The sequence below is a fragment of the Lepidochelys kempii genome, chromosome 5 (assembly GCF_965140265.1).
Source record: "Lepidochelys kempii isolate rLepKem1 chromosome 5, rLepKem1.hap2, whole genome shotgun sequence".
NCBI classification, from domain to species: Eukaryota; Metazoa; Chordata; order Testudines; family Cheloniidae; genus Lepidochelys; species Lepidochelys kempii.
This window is the reverse complement of record NC_133260.1, coordinates 57068583-57089370: the sequence shown is the minus strand read 5'-3', so window position 1 is coordinate 57089370 and position 20788 is coordinate 57068583. Positions and strand designations below refer to the sequence as shown.

Genomic DNA, 20788 nt, shown 5'->3' with positions numbered 1-20788 from the left:
TGACTACGTCAGTGACACACATCTGACAAAATGTTTATCTATTGCACATCCGTTCTCCTTTTTAATCCCCTTAGCTTTGATTCAAAGCAGAAGATTTCCATTGACTTCAAAGTTTTATTGGATTACCCCCTAGTGCATCCACCCTAGGATCCTAAATCTAACATTTAGAAAGACAAGGTGGGTGAAGTAACATCTTTTACTGGACCAACTTTCTGCTGATGAAAGAGGCAAGCTTTCAAGCTAGTGATCGATTGTCTGATTTCACCCACAAAGCTGCTATTGAGTCATTTAGTGCCCTGGATGAGGTACACCACATGTTGTGATAGGCATGTGTAAGACCCATGCATATTGAAAGTTGTGTGTGTGTGTGGGGGGAGGGTATTGATCATTGTAGTAGTAGAGATATGTCTTCAGGTTTTGCATCTGTTGTTATGGCAGGGTCTGATGCTGGTTTGAGTTGATGAGTCAGTGGGAGCTTCCATCTGATCATGAGCTTGGTGAAGTTGGGGAGTTATTTGAAGGCCAAAATAGGAGGCTAGAGAAAGATTTATTTCAGGATGTGGTGACCATCAAGTATGGGTTGTAACTGTTTAATGATAATCCATAGGGGTTCCAGTGTGGAATGGTAGGTGACAACTAGGGGTGTACACTTGGACTTTTTTTTTTCTGTATTTCAGCAGGTTCTCTTGGCAGATTTGGATGGCCTGTTCCATTATATGATCTACTTTTCTGGAGGAGTGTCCTTGTTTGGTGAAGTGGTTTTAAGTGTGTTAAAGTATGTATTCTGAATTTTCTCCTTGGAGCATATTTTGTGGTATCTGAGTTCCTGGCTGTAGAGAACAGATTTCTTGGTGTTTTTGGGGTGGTTACTGGATCTGTGAAGGTAAGTGTGGTAATCTGTGGGTTTCTTGTATACAGTTGTCTGTAGGATTCCATTGTTGAAGCTAAACAATCTGTTCCATCTTGTATTTAGTTGTGACACTCTGAGTATCTTTCCCAGAGCTGAAAAAGAGCTCTGTGTATCCCAAAAGCTTGTCTCTTTTACCAAAAGAAGTTGGTCCAATAAAATATATTACCTCATCAATTTTTCTCTCTAATATCCAGGGACCAACGCAATTACAACAACTCTACACTTTTAGAAGATATTTCCATATTAGTCACTGCAGGGATAGTTTGTTTTCTAATCTTTTACTTTAATGCTTCCATTTTAGATCTTTTGGGGTTTTTTGCTTACACTCCACAATTTGTACAACATGCCAATAGAATGAGTTGCAGCTTCCTTACGCTCAATCAGCCAATTCCCTAACCTCCATATTAGCATCCTCGTGAAAGAGGGTTTCCACCAGTCTACTCTGTCTTGCACAATACCCAGCCAGAGTGCTACCTGTGGGCAGATGGTGTTTATACCCTTGAAGCTCATACTTCCTTCAGGTCATTAAACTTTGAAGTGCTTCAGATAACCTAGCAATGTTTTAAACTGATTCTGTGCCATTCTGAAGCTTCAGAAAGGCCACAAGTCATTATAAGTACTTTGAAGACGATTTGTATGAGGCAGTGAAGTCCAAGAGACTTGTTATCTTCAGTACTGGCTAGTTCTTAATGGATAAGGCACTACTGTTGCTGAAAAAGTAACCTCCAAGTGCCATAAAGAGGTGACTATTTTTCTCTATTTTATTACTGTTGAGCTCATAAAAGCATAGTAGGAGCTTTACATAAACAAATAAAGACACTCTCTCTTCCCCAAAGAACTTACAAACAACACTCATTCAGGGCACAAATGAAGGTCATGACGGGTCGGACCCCCCGTTCCAAGGTGCCACCTGATGTACTGGGGTCCCACCTGATGTACTGGGGTCCCACTGAGCCTGCCTATTCCACCAGCCTGGGCTCCCTCACGCTGTCCTGCTATGCCAGGCCCGCAAGCCTCCTCCAGCACATACACAGGTGGGGCCACACCCAGCTGCAAAAGGGCACACAGATACTGAAATAAGCTCTGTTGGGAAGACTCAGCCCAGGGAATGCCCCGCACTCAGGTGTATTTCCCCCGCCCCCCTCCTCCCCCCAGGGAGTGTAAACGCAAGATTGTATTGTCTTTTGCTGTATGGAGATCTATACAGTGTAAGCTCATGAAATTCGCTCCCTCCATGTGGTAGAAAATATGCACAACTTTCCCCCGCCCCCCCATTATGATTACACAAACTGGTTATAGAATAAATTAAAGAGAAGTTTATTAACTACAAAAGGTAGATTTTAAGTGATTATAAGGATAGCAAACAGAACAAACCTGATTACTGAACAAATAAAACAAAACATGCAACCTAAACTTAATACATTAAATTAACTGGTTAATAGTAGCAAATTCTCACCCTATATGTCGTTTTATGCATGTTGCAGAGTTTCTTAATGGTAAACTGCACTGCTTGCAGCTTAAATTTCCAGGTATTCTTTTCACAGGCCAGACCTTTTTCAGGTGTTTTCTTCCTTCTTGGGTGGGAAGGCAGTGGAGAAGAACCTAGATTAACTCATTCCCCAGCCTTAAATAGGATTTGCATATGGCGAGAATCCTTTGGTTCTCAGTTTGACCCCCAACCCCTCTGGGTGGAAAAACACTAGAAGTCCAAGATGGTGTCCAGTACCAGGTGACATGATCACCTGACTCTGAAGTGTCAAAGCAGCATTCCAGGAAACTTCCCAGGAAAGAGGGAGATTAGCATCTTCAGAGTCCTATTGTCCTTCCAAATGGCCCATCCAGGCTGATTGCATACTGTCTGGTGGGCATTCTCCAAGTGTAAACACAGTTGTAATTGTTACATAGTCAATATTCCTAACTTCAGATACAGAAATGATACATGCATACAAATATGATAATTATATTCAGTAAACATAACCTTTCCAATGATATCTCACATCACCCATCTTGCATAAAATATTTTCTAGGTATGCCATATTTATATCATAAGCATATCTCTATGAAGAATATGGGCCATAGGGTCACAAGGGTAGTAAACAAACAAAGGGTGGGGAATGGAAGATGTAGGACAAGGGTTGCAGTACAGAGAACACTCAATTGCTCAGCTGAGCTGTACACATTTTGATGATTGCCTTACATTTGTGCTGTATTTTTCTTCCACCCAACTCAGGGGTGCAAGTACATGTGCTCCGTATAAAGAAAAGCAAAAATATACTTTCAGCTTCAAGCTCTTTTTTTTTAGATTTAAAGAACAAACAAGAAAGAACAAAAGCAAAATCTCCATGAAAGAGCATACAGTGTGTGTCAACTCTGCCCTGTACACAAAATTAAAGCAGGGAGAGGGATTTGAAGGGGCAGTATGAACACACACACAAGCAAAAAGCCACTACATACCAAGGTACAGACACCACATCAACTCGTGTGGAGCTTTGTTTAGGTATGCAAGGCAATCCTAAATGCCTATGAATGGAGGAAGCACCAGATATCTGAATCCCTGCAGTTGTATGCTGGACTTAGGGTCAGATTTTCAAAACAGCTCAGCACCAGTCATGTCCCACTGTGATGCTTCTGGCTGGATTTTTAAAAAAGAACATTTGAAAATCTGGTGTCCTATTTTGGGGGATAAAGGTAGCTGAGCTCCATTGAAAATCTGGACCTAGGAGGCTAAAACTTAGCTATGGTGGTAGGATGAAGCTACAGGAACACCTGCCAATGCCTCATGACAAAAAGTAGATTTTAATTTGCATAAAAGTACACAACTTTGTGTAAATTAAGCTCATGTGCATAAAGCTCTGCTGGACAATGAAAAGGGTTCCCACTTCTCCTCAACCCCCAATTAACAATTTATGTGCCACTCCAGCCCCATCTCTATCTGTTCCCCAACCCCACATCAGTTCATTTTGCACCCATACCATCCCTACATGAATTAATTATATACTTCCCAGCCCACCTCATCAGCCCCACATTAATTTTGAGCTCCCAGCCGCAAATGAATGGTGCACCTCCCTGCCCATCTGTAAACCATGCATTCCAGCCTCCAAATCAATTAGTTTTGGCCTGGGGGACACGTCCAGGGGTTTTTCACCCCCACTCCCAGGCTGGGGGGCAAGTTCCATGGGCTTTTAACTCCCCTCCCCTCTCCCACGCCTAGAGAAACATGGAGGAGAACAGGGAAGTGGGGAGGAGCAGAGGTGTGCTGAGCTATTGTTCACAGGAGGGGCTGGGGTAGGAGGGAGTGGAGCTGCCCTGATCTTCTGTGCTTTTTCTGCTTCCTTTCCCCCCTCCTCTACATAAAAACGCCTGGGGGGGGGTTGAGGTGAGGAGGGGGATGAGGGAAGATCTCTGGCTGCCACATCTGGTTGGTTGCATTTCCTAAAAGGGAGGGCTGTTTGGAAGACACTCAAATCATTGGCAGTCTCTTCAGATCCCATCAACTGATGGGTTTTTCTCACAAAACTGTAGGCAGATCTGAAAACCCCCTGTCCACAGATAATCAACAGGTGGACTGTGGGCCAAATCCGGACCGCCAGATGCTTTTGAACGGACCCCAAAATCTTTTCATTTACTGATATCATTATTGTTTTTATGATTATTATTTTCTCTGGATACTGAGCCTTGACTATACCTTTAACCAAGAAATGTGGACCTTGACAAAAAATAATTGACTACCCCTGCCCTAGTCTGGAGAGTTTGCAGATCTGGAAAGGGGAGAGTTATTTCTCGATATTCCCAGCCCTGTAGGTTCAACAATCATGAAATGGGTCCTCCAAAATCATAAGATTGGCTTAAATGTTATCAGATTTTACAAAGGAATAAAGGTTGAGTTCTGTTTATTTGCCTTTAAGTGTCTGAGCCTTTAGAATGCAATCAGGTCACATTTTCAAGGTTTTCCCCACAACCGTGTGGGCTACATTATTTTAAATGAAACTTGAGATTCTTACACAATCCCTTGTCTCCAGGAGCGGGGGCTTTAAGTAAAGAATCAAACATGATCAGACTCATAATAAAATTGTGGAAATTAGCTATACTGTAGCCACAGAAGCAATTCATTGGGCCAGATCATGGAGTATGGCTAAATTGCAGGTGCTGTACACAAGTGACTTGTCCTCCCCTAATCCTGCAGTAGCTCTGTGTAGGGCTGTATAGCTTACCATGCTGCAATACCCGCAAGCGGCCAAAATGAATCCAAGGATCAGTGTGGTGCAGGGGCATCTGGACCTCACCCCCTTTCATCTATAATGCCTTTTTTCTCTGCTATACAGACCACACTGTGGGAATGTAAGAGCTCTTATATGGGCTCTTGACCATGGGAGGATCACCCTTACATTAGGTACCAAATTACAAAAACAGCAATGTGTAAAGTGACCACATGGCACAGGAGAATCTGGCTCATTTAGTTTTCAATGCAGTACAGACTCCAGAAAAGCTGGGGAATATGTACCTCTCATGCCACACAGATGTGACACCTCTTTTCTCGGCTCGAGAAACAAAAACTCCATTCCTGTTGTGCATTTCTGGCAAAACCACTGATGTTGCATGACGGCACAGGAAAATAATTTTTAAATGTGATCCAGTGAAACCACTTTTTTGCCCCCTGAGGCAGAGAAAATAAGCTATGAAACAGAGTTGAAATAGTTACCAATTTCTTAAGAAAAAGAAAGAAAGGAAAAAAAAAACATTCACTCCCCTTTCCCATCAAAACAGACACAACATTTATTTTATTAGGTCCCAGTCCCACAGTTGCTAGCCACTGGGTGGATTGCTGAAGCCCTGTGAAACGCCACTGAAGATTAGGCTCACTGAAGTTCATCACTTAAGCTCAGGTTTCAGAGTAGCAGCCATGTTAGTCTGTATTCGCAAAAAGAAAAGGAGGACTTGTGGCACCTTAGTCTCCAAGGTGCCACAAGTCCTCCTTTTCTTTTCACTAAGCTCAGGCTCACTAGTCTTTCTATGTGGATCACAATGTAGCGTCAGGCCTTAATTAGGTTTGTGATGAGCTCCAGCTTGCGTAAAGAGAGGAAAAAATGACAGAATTTAGCAAGATAATTTACTATTTTAATTTACTATCACATATTCAAGGGCAATATTATTTTTTACATTTGTGTAACAAAAGCTCTTGCAAAATACTGTAGTCTTAACATACAAAGTAACTACAAAGACCAGAAACCTGGTGCTGCAGAACATTGACCTACAGTGATGCTGCTACAGTGGTATCCCACTACTATACTGCTTAGATCAGAGGATTCTGACTTCTTCAGAAAAACATAATATAGATTATGTAAAGCAAACGTGCCAGCGTTTAAAAAGCTGCTACCTGTAGAAAAGCAAAATGCTCAACTTTCCAGATAATTCTGCCTGTCCGTTAATCATGAACATTGGACATTGAGCAGCCAAACTGAAATTTTCATTGGAAAGCAAGATTAAAATTTGGAAAGCATTTTAAAAAACAAACAAACGTAATTTTCAGAATTCATAAAGAAATAAAATTATATGGTTTTCCAACAGTGCCTTTAAATACTGAAGAAATAGGACTGGTATCCTTGAAAATATTTAAGTAGTGTGTTGAAATCTCATAGCTTCTTTCTTCATTTGCTTACTCCTTCTTACCCCTACTGTCATCAGGAGAAATGATATGGGGTGAAATAGAAAGCCTGATTCTGATCTCCTTCATGCTATTTTTCTTGTGTCTCATACCTGTACACACATGGGCCTTGGCAAGTTAGGAGGTTTGTCCCAGATGCCAGACACAATGTTGTTTGTCTTATGGACAAAAAGGAAAATGTAGAAAGCGTGTGTGTGTGTGTGAATCTGGGAGCATTGGAGATGGCTTCAGAAGAAAGGAAATTACTTATTTTATGTAGGAAATATTTTTCTTGTCACTGTTGTCAGTTCAGAGAAGCACCTTCAAAAAGTCAGATTACCAATAGTAGAGAGGAAAATATCCCTACAGACTATGGATACCCTACATCCCACTGTGTTTGGAGACGTCTGATTTGTCACAAACCATCTCTCTATTTTGTCTGTGGTGGATGAATCTCCACCACCCCTGCACCGCTTCAGCAACAGCAGCGGGAGCAGAGGGTATTTCATGGCAGGATGGCCAAGAGCACAGAGGGGGTTAGATGTATGTTTGGATGAGGGTTGGCTGGGGTGGGGAGAGAGGCTGTGCCCATGAAATTCTGCATTCCTACAAAGCCCCATAAGGTTAATTCAAGCTGGAGTGTAGCTAGCTTGTTGAGGGCCCACACTGGCTCTTGCAGCTCTTGAAAACAGGAGGCACAAATTGTGTCCCTCTGGTCATGTGCAGCCACCTGCATCAGCGCAGGGATGAATCTGGCCTAGAGAGTCTGATCAGCTGCTTTATGATCAAGATGTGTGGAGGGCCAGAAGAGGCTGAGGAGTTCCCTTTTACCTACAGAGGCACTCAGATACTACAAAGGCACTTAGAGATGTGGGCTATATAAGAACCAAGTTAACTTGATCATGGCCTCTCTATCTCCACCCTGCCTGTCCCCCCTTCAGTCTGTGGAGGCAGTTGTAACCCTTGGATTACACTAGCACAAACTGAGCCTCTTGTATGAGGAAGAGAGAAGGGACTAGAAGGGGAAGAAGCTCAGTCAGAGCCCACTACAATAGGAGGGGTTGAATGGATCCAAAAAAACCTTTGTGACAAACGTCATTTTAATTTCCTGTGGATGACAAGTGGGAATTTTGGATCTGATAGTTCCCCATCCTTGATGGCTGACCAGCTCTGTCACAGTGGGGATATGGCTGGGCAGCCACAGAGCAGCCCTCTGGCTGCTGCTGAAGAGTATCTCATCTCCAAATCTGATTCGTATGGATTATACCCAAACCTATAAACTGACCCAGGTTTACTCAAAAATTGGCCCAGGCTTACTCAAAATTCAGCCCAGCTTCACTGAAAGGTTCACAATCCTTGGCAGAGTTTTGAGAACCCTGACCCAAATTTCAAGTTTCTAATGACGCGTAATAAATTTCACTTGGTTTGGGGTTTCATTATAAAATTTTTGCATAGCTTTATGTATCTGCTTGTTGTGTTGGCTGCCTCAAATCCCTCTAAACTGTCATCATATTATGATTACTTTCAGGAATTACTGAAATTACGTAAAAGTACTTTACTCTTCAAATATTTCCTTTAGAAATTATCTTCTACTGTACTTATGCAAAACTTGTAAGTAGGCCTATACACCATAAAAGAAAAATATATATACACTGAACACACAGGAAAACCAAAAGCAACTCTAGGCAAATAAAAAGTTGTCCATTTCTAGAAATAAAATACATTTCTCTCTCTCTCTTGCTCTCCCATCCTCCACCAAATCTTCAGTTCCTGGAAGCCATTTGAAACAGGAAATTATAGGAAGATAGGCACTGATTTCCAGCTCTTACATATTCTGATTTGTATAGATACTGTATCACATTCACAAACTACATTATGTTCACCGAAAGCACTTCTAATCCTACAGCATATGTTCAAAGTTCGGTGTTTCGTTGTACTGTATAAGGCTGATAATTCTGAGCTGGTGAGCACCCAGATATCTTGGCAATGGAGACTGCACACAGACAGGTAGATTAGTGTAGAATACCTTAGATTTCAAACATTTTTCCTGCTTATCTGGAGTTCTCTTCCAGTATCTCTATCTTGAAAAATTAAATACCTGGTCCTGTAGTGAATAAATTACATATTATTTTCTTTCTTTGGGATAATAAAATAATCCTCCACTTAAAATACATTAAACAGTTTATCTCACACTGCAGTTTACTACAAAACCCAAATGCAGTTATGGATAACTGTTCACAATATCAATTTTTTAATTTTGTATGACCCAATCCTGCAGCCCCATGTTGACAAGGACTTCAGGATCAGACCTGGGCCATTTAATAAACATGAACACTAGAAATTTAGGCATAAAGAAAATCCATGGAATCCTATAGAATTAGGATTGTAGCAGAGATTTTGCTGAAGTCACCAGAAGTTAAGTTTTTTATTTGAAAAGAAAAATAAAGTTTTTATTCTTCTGGTTGAAAAGTTAACCTTCACAGTGTAAACTGATACAGTGCCATCTTATTGACTCTCCTGTCTATATTGAGGCTATAACAACACCAGGAGAGGTGTGAACTTTCACATTCATTTTAACAGAATGTTAACTTTGAATCTTAATAATGGCCTCTAAATGTCAGCACTGTTAATTACACTTTGCAAATCCTGTCTGCCCCCTCCAAGGATTAGAACCTCAACTAGGTGATAGCTGAGTTGAGAAGATCATTACTGTCTTATGTTGGGGACAGTTACTTGACATTGTGTTATCTTAGATATAGTTACCAAATGTATTTATATTACGAACAGTACATGCATCTAGCATATCTTGTACAGAAACAATATATATATATATTGAGTAAATAAAAATAAACAGACACTTTGCTGGGGAATGACCTGGCAGATACATCCAGTGCAATTAGATATACCTTGCATGTTTCATTTATCTGAGAGTTATCTAGCATATCATATGCATTTTTCCAGCAGCAGCAATAGTATAGGAAGATAAAATGGAACTTGGAAGATGTAATTTCCATGTTTCTTTTGATGATGAGTGGAAAACCAAACAAACTAAAAAGCTATAAAAGTCACAATCAATTAAATTTTTAAAAATTGAGTATAATGTTTTGTATTTTCTCTCTGTTTTACAGGCAAACTATCTAAATTGATACAAAAGTTCTTAACTTCCCCATCTGAATAGGCCAAATAGAATTGTTGTTATCACATCACAAATTACAAGACTGTAACTACTGGTTGGAAAACAAGGCCACCATTATACACAGTAATAACAGTAACCAGGTGGGAGAGGAAGGGCAGGATGTCGTTGTCAAGTTCTAATCTCACTGTTTTCCATGCAACCCTTCAAAACCCAAACCATCCCCTCAGAGACAGAAATGTTACTTAGGGTATGTCTACACTGCAATTAAAAACCCATGGCTAGCCCATGTCAGCTGACTTAGGCTCACAAGGTCCAGGCTGTGGGGCTGTTTAATTGCAGTATCGATGTCTGGGCTTGGGCTGGAGCCCAGGATCTAGGACACTGCAAGGTGGGAGGGTGCCAGACCTCCAGCTGCAGCCTGAGCCCAAATGCAATTAAACAGCCCCACAGAATGAGCCCCATGAGCCTGAGTCAGCTGGCAGAGGCCAGCCACGGATATCTAATTACAGTGTAGACATACCCTGCATATATGTCCATACATATGTCTCAGTACAACTACATGCTAGAAGCCCCTGCAATGGAACAACCAAGTCCAGAGTGTAGCCCGGTTTAGATCCAGAAAAGGCCATTGCAGAGGCATGCCTACAATCCCAAGCCAAGTAATTAGCTGAGTTTTATTTTAGTCGTATCAATGTTGTTCTATGAAAAACCAGAGGTGTGTTGTATCCTATTTGGGAACAATTGTAGCTGGCAGATGCAGCGCTCCAAACTTGTTGCCACAATTGTCCACCAGATCACTGATCTGGAAGGCTGAAGAAAAAGGGCTTCCATGAAAGCCATGTGGAATGTACATTACTTGAAAAATGACATAAAAAAACCTTTTGTGCATCCAGAGAAGCGACTGCGATAACTTAGATATCTTTGATGCCTGTTCTTTTATATCTGATGCCATTCCCTGACCATCTTCCATCATCCTGTATATGGCAAGACTATCTGCACATAAAGGGAAATCTCAGCCAAGTGGAAAGGGAGGCCATGGTCACAGAAACCTCAAACTTGTCCACATTGTACCAGCCGAGCACATAGTTACCTGTTTTATCTCTGAAACAGACAAATAACTGTATCCCATTATTGGGCCCCAAGCACTTTACTGTTGCCTGGGAAAATAATATTTTCCCTCCTACCAAAAGTTAATGGTCAGGTGCCCAAGTGGTGTCAAGCAATCAAATAAGATCTCCACTGCCCTTCAGTGCAAGTGTTCTAAACTGTCTATCTGCAAACAAGTTATTGTCAAAAATACAGTTGTTAACTGCAAGGATCTGTACAGTGCTTAATAAAGTATAATAGGAATCTGGTCCCAACTGAGGCTTCTGGTTGCTATTATAAAATAAAATAATGAGAAATTATCATAAGACAACATAACTTGTGTTAAAGTAAATGACATTTAAATCACAGGCATTACCTGTTCTGGTTGATGGGTGCTTGTTGATGATGCCTTGCAGGCTTGGTTCCTCATCCTGATCCCATTTGTTTTTTAGTAATGCAATTTGCCTAGACCATGGCCACTACCAGAATGGACAGAAATTTCAAGAAAACTATAAGAAGCTGACCAATCTGTGTACCATCATTAGGCACTCTACATGTGTACAAAGTACTCACTGGAAACCAAGCCCCTCCTAAACAGCCAAAGCTGTGTTTATCTTATTATGTTTATCTGTTCCAGATATGGGCTGGTCACAGAGCTCGCTTATCCACACCAGATATGTTCATCATAAAATCCTTTAATGGGTGATTGTAAATCCCTGTGATGTCAGCTCCTGAGTCAGTTTTGAAGTCAATAGTCTTGCCATGAATATTCAGTTTCACTCTCCAGGCAAGCTCTGTGTCTTCACAAATGATAAATCCCAGAAACAATGGCTCTTGATTTGTCTGTAATATGAGTCAACTCTCTGACTGCTTTGGTGTGTCAAACAGCCACAAAATGTCCATATTTCATGCATTGGTATCACCAGATGTCTCTGGCTGGACATGCATTATCTCTTGGGATACGCCTTTTTTCATACCTTGTGCATCTAGGCTGGAATTTGTCCCTCTTAGCCTGGGAGTTCTCTCTCCTTGCCTCAGGTGTTTAACAATAATGACTTTAACACTCACATATCTGTTTATAGCTTCTAAGCTAGTTTTTCAGGTTTTTCAAGTTGCTCCTGCCTTATTTTCTGTTGTTTGACTAATTCTGTCTGCTTTGTTATTTGTATAGCTGTGGCTAGGGTTAAATCTCATTCACTTGTAGCTGCTGTGAAAGATCTTTGTCTGTTAACCCAATAACCAGCCTGTCTCTGATATTTTCATGTTTTGCATTCCCAAAATCACAGTTTTCAGCCAATGTATGTAGCGCTCTTATAAAACATTCAACATTTTCCCCTGGTTCTTGACTTCTCTGGTTACAACCTACTCTTTCATAAATCACAGTTCTCTGGGGGTATAAAGTGTGCATCAAACATAGCCAGAATCCTTTCATAGTCATCTTTGTGACAGACTGCAGTAAAGTCAAAGGATATAAAGATATGCTCTGCTTGCTTCCCCATAGCATAAATTAATGAAGATATCTGTATATCTCCTGTTTCTTTCTGGCATTTGTTTGCAATGCAAAATCTTGCAAAATGTTGTTTCCAGTCTGTCTATTCTGAAGATTTGCCAAAGCTGGGATGATGAAGTGGTTCTGCAACCTTTGTTGCTGTTTTAATTCTGTTTCTGTTCTTAGTTTACTCCTGACACCATGTCATGTTCTTTTGTACCAGATATGGACTGGTCACAGCACTTTCTTAAACACATTAGATGTATTCATCATAAGCTCATTTAATGCTCTGTGAGGTATTGCAGAGGTTCCTTTAAATAAGATATTTTACACATAGTGTCACCTAGTGGCTGAATGGTATTATACATTTTTGCACGCCATTACACATCTGTTCTTAATTCATTCTGCATTAAAGAGCAGGACTTCAATATGTTGCTTCCATGAAATGTCTCCATGAATGCCCAATATTGTGTCTCCAAGCATCCCATCTGCTGGACTAGAGCAGTGTGGTGGACGTATGCAAACCTATCAGGGAGTTCCAGGTTGTGCTTCTTGCTGCGCACCCACAGCCACACTCTGAAGATGAAGACATTGGTACTTGTAGTTCATGTGGGTGTTCCCCTAACTAATGCTTATACTCGTAGTTCAAGAGGTAGGAGCTGAACTTTGATTACATAATCAATTGGGGGGGTGGGGACTTAGTGCCTTCTTTCTGGGATCCAGGCCGCATCCAATGAATAAGGACTGTTCCCCCATCATACCCATTTTAGCTTGTTGACTCATGACTACAGAAAGGGCCTGGCATACTTCCTGCAAAGGGTTGCTGGCCACTTGGGTGTTACAGAAGCTGCAATGCTCCTGATGGCCTTTGTTGGGGGAGGTGCATGGTGTGACATTGGCAAACCAGGCGCCAGCTCATGCCAAGGCCCCTAGGGCTCAACTGAACCTTGACACTAACTGCACTAACTAAATACTAACTGCAACCAGTCTGGCTCACCTGTATGCTGGTATTGTTTAAATAAGTATTTGAATAATGAGAATGTATCCAGACTTATGAAATCCTTGTAAGTTGTTGCATGCATTAATCTCACTTATAATATCTGTATCCCATGTTATAAGATAATATTTAAGTGTTTGTGTAATCCACACACCTCCTATGTGTGGTGTTCTGTCCCATCTAGTGGCACTGAGGCGATTTAGAGAGAGAGATTAATGAGTCTGCTCTACAGCCTTAGCTAAGGCCCATATGGCTTTTAGCTCATGCAGTAGATGCTCATGCACTAAGCTCCAGAGGTCCCAGGTTCAGTCCTGCCCATGGATGACCGGGATCTGTTTGCATAACATTTGCTCAGTAACTGTAAATCACCAGTCATAAGAAAAGCATTAACGAGTCTGAAATACTAGTTTCCAACAGGAGGTGTTATCTTCTGTCCAACAAAGAAGGCCCATCAACACCAGATGAACGATTGTGGAACATCACAGAACAAAAGACTTTGTTTATTGCTCACTGCTCCTCTCCCACCCCAACCCCGAATCGGAAGACGAGACTTACAAGTGAATTCCTCCCAACAGTTGAATTTGTGCCTGGAAGCAGAAGGGAGGAAGGAATAAAACATACTAACAATCAGGGACTGTATCTTTTATGCTGCTTGAACTCTGAGGCACAAGGATTACTTAGCATAAGCAAAAGATCCCAAGTGCTTGCCATGGGTTAGCCCTAAAGGACATATAGAGCTTGCTTATTATAGAAGCTTCTATTGCTTTTTGAAACTTAAGATTGGAATTCATGTGTGTGTGTGTGTGTGTGTGTGTGTGTGTGTATATATATTTACCTGCTTTAACCTTGTAAGTAACTCTTTTATTTCATTTTCCTAGCTAATAAACCTTCAGATAGTTTATTATGGAATTGGCTCCAAGGGCTGCCTTTGGTGTGAGATCTAAAGTAAACTTGACCTGGGGTAAGTGACTGGTCCTTTGGGACTGGGAGTAACCTAAATATTGCTGTGATCTTTGGTATAAGGGACGAATCTATCACAAAGATTAGCTTACCAGGGTGGCAAGATATATTTGGAGGACCCAAGGGGATTATATGACTCTATGTTAAGGTTATTATATTGCTTGAGGAGTTTACACTTGCTAATTGGTTGGTGACATCTAAGCATAGAACTCACAACCAATTTGGGGTTTGCTCCCTGCGTTGTAAAAATCTGCCCTGAGATTTGTACCCATGTTCTTGAGCCTCTCCAGGACAGCTTGACCCTGGCATAGTCTTGGCAGGAGTTACTTACCACAGGACAATTAAGGTTATAGATCTTAACCCCAGTGCTGTTAAAGTTTAAACTTGACATTGAGAGTTTTAAAGGTTAAAGAATAGACACACTGAATGATATGATGGTCTTGAGAGAAAAGACCTTGAACAATTATGTAGGCACTACCCCATAAAAAGGAAACCCCAGTTCAGGACCTGAGAGCTTGGCTCATAAGTTCTGATCAAAGGGAGACTGATGGAGAGAGAGAGGACCCTCTTGCCCCAGATGCTGCAGAGAAGATCACTGCAGTGGAACTGGCCTGATTGCTGCACCTTAGAGCCCAGAAAGAACACAAGCACCAGAAATTAATGGCAGAATTGTGGATCAGGGAAACCAAAGCAAGTGAAGCAGCTGAGGAGAAAGCCCACCAAAGTTGCATGGAACAAATAGCAGCAGTCAAAGTTGACAAGGAAGCTGAGAAAAGGGCAGACAGGAGGCTGATGGTAGATCAAGCAATGTAGTCAAAAAACTGGAACAGCAAAAGGTGCTTCCCCAGCCAGTGAATATAACCTCCACAACACAAGGGTGTAGGAGAAAATCTGCCCAATTTATAAAGAAACTGACTGTATAGAAGAGTTCCTGTCCACCTTTGAGAAATTACGTGGGATACATAATATCCCAATTGAAGTATAAAAATCTCACAATGTTTGACAATATGATTCATGTTGAATATGTACATAAAATGTGTAATTTTATGAAAAAATGGATAATGGGGGTGGGGCTGAAAGTGATTCTGGAAAACTGTTGCAGATGATACTAAACTGCTCAGGATGGTTAAGACCAAAGTAGACTGTGAAGAACTTCAAAAAGATCTCACAAAACTAAGTGATTGGACAACAAAATGGCAAATGAAATTTAATGTGGATAAATGTAAAGTAATGTACGTTGGAAAAAATAACCCCAACTATACATACAATATAATGGGGGATAATTTAGCTGCAACTAATCAGGAGAAAGATCTTGGAGTCATCGTGGATAGTTCTCTGAAGACGTCCATGCAGTGTGCAGTGGCAATCAAAAAAATAAATGGGATGTTAGTAATCATTAAAAAAGGGATAGAGAATAAGATGGAGAATATCTTATTGCCCTTATATAAATCCATGGTATGCTCACATCTTGAATACTGCGTACAGATGTGGTCCCCTCATCTCAAAAAATATATACTGGCATTAGAAAAGGTTCAGAAAAGGGCAACTAAAACAATTAGGGGTTTGGAATGGGTCCCATATGAGGAGAGATTAAAGAGGCTAGGACTTTTCAGTTTGGAAAAGAGGAGACTAAGGGGGGATATGATAGAAGTCTATAAAATCATGAGTGGTGTGGAGAAAGTGAATAAGGAAAAGCTATTTACTTGTTCCCATAATATAAGAACTAGGGGCCACCAAATGAAATTAATGGGTAGTAGGTTTAAAACAAATAAAAGGAAGTTCTTCACTCAGCGCACAGTCAACCTGTGGAACTCCTTGCTTGAGGAAGTTTTGAAGGCTAGGACTATAATAGGGTTTAAAAGAGAACTGGATAAATTCATGGAGGTTAAGTCCATTAATGGCTATTAGCCAGGATGGGCAAGGAATGGTGTCCCTGGCCTCTGTTTGTCAGAGGGTGGAGATGGATGGCAGTGGAGAGATCACTTGATCATTGCCAGTTAGGTTCGCTCCCTCTGGGACACCTGGCATTGGCCACTGTCAGTAGACAGGATACTGCGCTGGAAGGACCTTTGGTCTGACCCAGTATGGCCATTCTTATGTTCTTATGTTTGATCTGATGTCCCAGAAGCAATTGTTATGAGTAGTTACAGATGATGTAAAAAGGCAACCATCTGTGACAAAAAAAACTCCCACAATTTTAGAGGCTGCAGAAATTGCAGCTGAACACATTGAATCAAGGGGACCGCTTGCAATTCCATGTTAAGGCAGTTATAGTGCTTGAGGAGCTTACGCTTGCTAATTGGTTGGTGAAATCTAAGTATAGAACTCCCAACCAATTTGAAGTTTGCACCCTGCTTCTTAACAGTCTGCCCCGAGGTTGGTAGTCGTACTCTTGAGCCACTGCAGGACAGCTCGACACATGGTATGCCACATGATGGTAAGTTACAGAAAATTTTCCACTGGTGTTCCACTCCTGCTCTCTGGCCCATACTATTATGAGAGTGGTAGGAATTTCAATCGCTGAGCTCCAGTCAGGCTGCCCACCTGTGTCCCCCAGTGTAGCTCATTAAGCTGCGAGTGGCTGATTTGCTAGTATTCATATTTGCTCATAGGCAACTAGCAAAATAGTTCCGATGGGAGGGGCAAAACTAATGGTAATCTATTGGCTCAAATAACCTGGTAATCAAATATTGTTTGTTGTGCTTATAATGCTCTAGGTGCTCCCCAGACATTCAAGAAGGCATGGTCCCTGGTCCTAGGTAATCATTGTTTAAGGTCAAATGGACTAGCGTACAAAGTTTATTGCCAAGCATTCAAAACCATGAGTCAGGACCCAAGCCCATAAGATTTCAGCCTGGAAGTCTATGAATCTATTAAATTATTTTAAAAATTATGAGATTTTTTTTTAAATAGTAAATATTTTTATTTGCTTTCTGGTTTCTGAGCCTTCAGGGTTAACTCAGTGCGTGCTTTAAGGATTTTCTCATCAACTATAAGGGCTAGAAACTTCTTCTTTAAATGAAAGCTGAAATTATCCCCTAAACACTTATCGCTAAGAGCTTGGGCTTTGAGAAAAACACCAAATATTGTAAGACTTTTGATAAAATCGTGAGAGTTGGCAACACTGGGAACAACAAATATGAATATTTTATACAAGTCAACCAAATTCACAGCAGGCAGCATAGCAGAAGTGGGTCTTTAAGTGGGACTTAAATGTGATCAGAGTAGAGAGACTGTGGATGATCTCAGGGAAGTCATAGTGCATACCTATATTGTTTATTTTTCACCGATGTGACCATAGCCTACCAATTTCAGTTGTATCCAAACATTACACAAATTATTTCATATTCTGCTAGTGACATACTTAGAGGGGGAAATAGCAAAGTGAGCAGAGAATATTACTGAGAAATGGAGGATTCTAGAATCAGAGGTTTGGGAGTTCTGTCACTCTGACCTTTGAAAGTATAATCCAATCCAATTTATTTTTTTCATTCAAAAGTATCACAAAGAACTTTCCAGTATATAAAATTAAAGGCAAATATAAGTAACCTATAAAGGTTTAGATATCATTGAGGTAGCATCTATATAGGGCAGCAGAGTCAACAGACACAATCAGGGGTCCTGGAACAATTTTTATAGTGGGGGTGCTTATGATGGAAACCATGTATTTGGTGTTTGTTATCACTACTTCAAGCTAGAGGGTGTGGCAGCACCCTGAGCACTCTTAGTTCCAGCACCACTAGACATAATGATCAAGTTTCAAGGAGGATGATTTCTCATGGGGAAAACTGAGAGGTTCAGTACTTCTCATTTGTCACTCTTAATAGTTGTTTCTTTCATTTCTCCCTCACATATAGAATTCACACTGAAGTAGACTGAAAACTTTGTTTTTTCACAAAGTGTCTAAGAGTTATAAAACCTGTATTCAGCTTCATGAATCTCTAGGGTCATAAACACCTATATCCCTCATTCTTTTCTTTTTTCCTTTTTGTAGTTTGCCGTAAATTGGAAATCTTACCTCCAAGTCACTCGCTATAAGTTTCTCCTGTTTTGTAATTAACACCTAGAACCTGCACTTTTTTGAGGCAAGCAGACAAAAGCCTTGTTTTCTGCAGTCCATTAACAGTCTCTCAGTTTATTATACTCTCCCTCCTATTTGTTTTTAATTGAGACCTATGTTATAATGGGACCATTGTTGTTAAATGTAGAATATTGCTACATTAGCACAGATCAGTTTGCCTGGTTTTCATGTACATTAGTAAATTATGAAAGATCAAATATCTCAGGAAGCTGACACATATTGAATTAATCCTGAAATAACCTTGTATTTACTGTTTCAAGTTCACGGTAGTATGTCAAACCACCACACTTAAAAGGCAGTCCCAAAAGCAAACTACAATGGTGCTTGAGGGTAAAATGATAGATGAGATGTGAGGTAGATGATAGAGGTAAACTCGTGGTTGACTCATCTATTTTTGAATAAAGTGCTAATTGCACTAAGGACTAGGAATTTGAAAAATCCGAATATTGTAAATGCATAACCCTGAATGAGGTGTAATTATATTTACATACATAAGGAGACACTAAATGAAAAAGAAACAACAGATACAAAAAGTTATTCATTTCATCTTTCATAATTATCTGGAAAATATATAAATTAATAGCATTCATCTGAGAAATGCGGTAGCTGTGACAGATGTTATATTTTGAATTAAAAATGTAACATTCTTGTAATAGTTCCTTGTGCGTTCTACTTTGTTTAATTTTACAAAATAATTTAAGTTCACTTCTGATGTGAATCCCAGAAAACAAAAGATGACACTCTTTCCCTTTCCATCTACCATAAACTAATCCTTTTACTCTAATGTTCAAGTCATGATAAAACTAAGACCAACATTTTACAAGTCTATTTGTAACTTAACCATTTGTAAAAGTGTAAAGCAAAAACAGAGCATAAGAAAAATTTAGATATTCAATGATGTGGTGTTTGGGAGACATATTCTGGAGATCTCATGCAGCTACTAGTCTTCTTCTTAGCATATGCACAATGTGCCTCAGGTGGCACATGACCAGGATGCATCACCGAATTTGGTCCACTGGTTGGATCATTAGCTTTCTTGGCTTGGGCCGGGTACTGATGGGGAATGTGACTTGAACACTGATCCATCTCCCCCCAGCCAGTAGTAAAACATCATTAGAGATTCTATACATTATAGATAATAATTATCTAACATGAAAAGTATTGCAGCTTACACAAGGTAAACTCTATTTTGGGTACATCATTTTGATGGATAAAGATGAATTAATCATTGGACTGGCAGTTGGTGGCCCTTATGCCAGCCGCAGGGTTGGTCTCTTCCGGTGGGCTGGGGAGATGTTTGACTGGATGCACCCTTGTAATCATGGGTTCTACGGTCCTACATTTCCTTTGGTCTGGTCCCACCCTCATAATCTCCCTTCTGTGGTAGGGCTTCATAGAGGCAGCTGCACGTCCTGTGTGGGCTTTCCATAGATTGCCAGTCCTGAGCAGTGTTACCACACAGGTCTGTTGCAAATGGAGCCTTCCATACTTGCGAGGGTGCAGGCAACAGGTAATTAGTCAGCAGCGTGAGCTAATAACTTTCTGTAATTTGTAAAAAATATAATTGATTATGGCATTTCATCTTAAAAACAGAGTAGTCACTGAACATCTACAATCAGGTTTTCAAATGAAAATTTCACAACTATTTAGCATATGTTGATTTAACCATAGACACATTTTGTCCTCACTGACCTGCTACATCTCCTTTCGAGTAATTAACATCTACTATCTATCACCTTAAAAGTCTCTAAGTCTTGGTGAGGCAGATCTAAAAAACAACTCCAAAGAGACTCATTTTAAAATTGTTCTGTTAGAGGTCACAGTGGAACAGGCCATAGTCTAACCCCAAATCCAATGGAGTGCATGCCATGGGCCTGGGGGAAGAGAGGGACTTCTGCCATGGAGGCTACCTTTTGTAATGGGGAGAAGAGAACCACACACACAGGATCCCTTCCATGCTCAGATCTAGGGTGTACTATCTCACCCTATTTATTTACTGGATCCAGTTAGTACATATTTCAAATGCTTTTTAGCTATGTATTTCCCTGATGGCCTATGGTATTTCTAAAAGCAGTAACATAGTTACCCAATAATCCACAATGTCATACTGTAAATTATGGAGTTTTCAAATGCATGCTGTTGATACTTTTCTTTAATATACTACCTAAGGGTCTGATCAAACTCCCACTGAAGTCAATGTAATTTAGATCAGGCTCTAAAAGAAATTAACTATCAAAAAACTAAATGATAGTCTTTGCTTCTGTGGACACTATTTTTAAGGTTGCAAAATGGTTTCAATAATAGCCCCATGTTTTCACTTCCTCATAATTTACTGAAGAATTCTCCTTTTGAGATGAAATTTTTCGTGCATAGTTTCGTGCACAGAGACAAAGATTTATTTTTATTTTTAACATGTTTGAAAAAATCGCTTCAAGCTGTTTTTGAATTCTGAGTGTCTGAAAAAATACAACATTCACCCTGAAAATTG

The 20788-nt window shown here is 40.4% G+C and overlaps 1 long non-coding RNA gene across 7 annotated transcripts in view; it reads left to right on the top strand.

The window, feature by feature from the left end:
- LOC140911428 (uncharacterized) overlaps window positions 1-20788 on the top strand; it is a 162416-nt gene that overhangs the window by 117758 nt on the left and 23870 nt on the right. For 5 of the 7 annotated variants that reach the window (XR_012158947.1, XR_012158943.1, XR_012158948.1 and 2 more), the window contains one exon: window positions 14138-14220. The exons of the other annotated variants lie outside the window; for them this stretch is intronic. This is a non-coding gene — a long non-coding RNA (uncharacterized lncRNA). The remainder of the gene's footprint in view (window positions 1-14137; window positions 14221-20788) is intronic. 7 annotated transcript variants of the gene reach the window in all.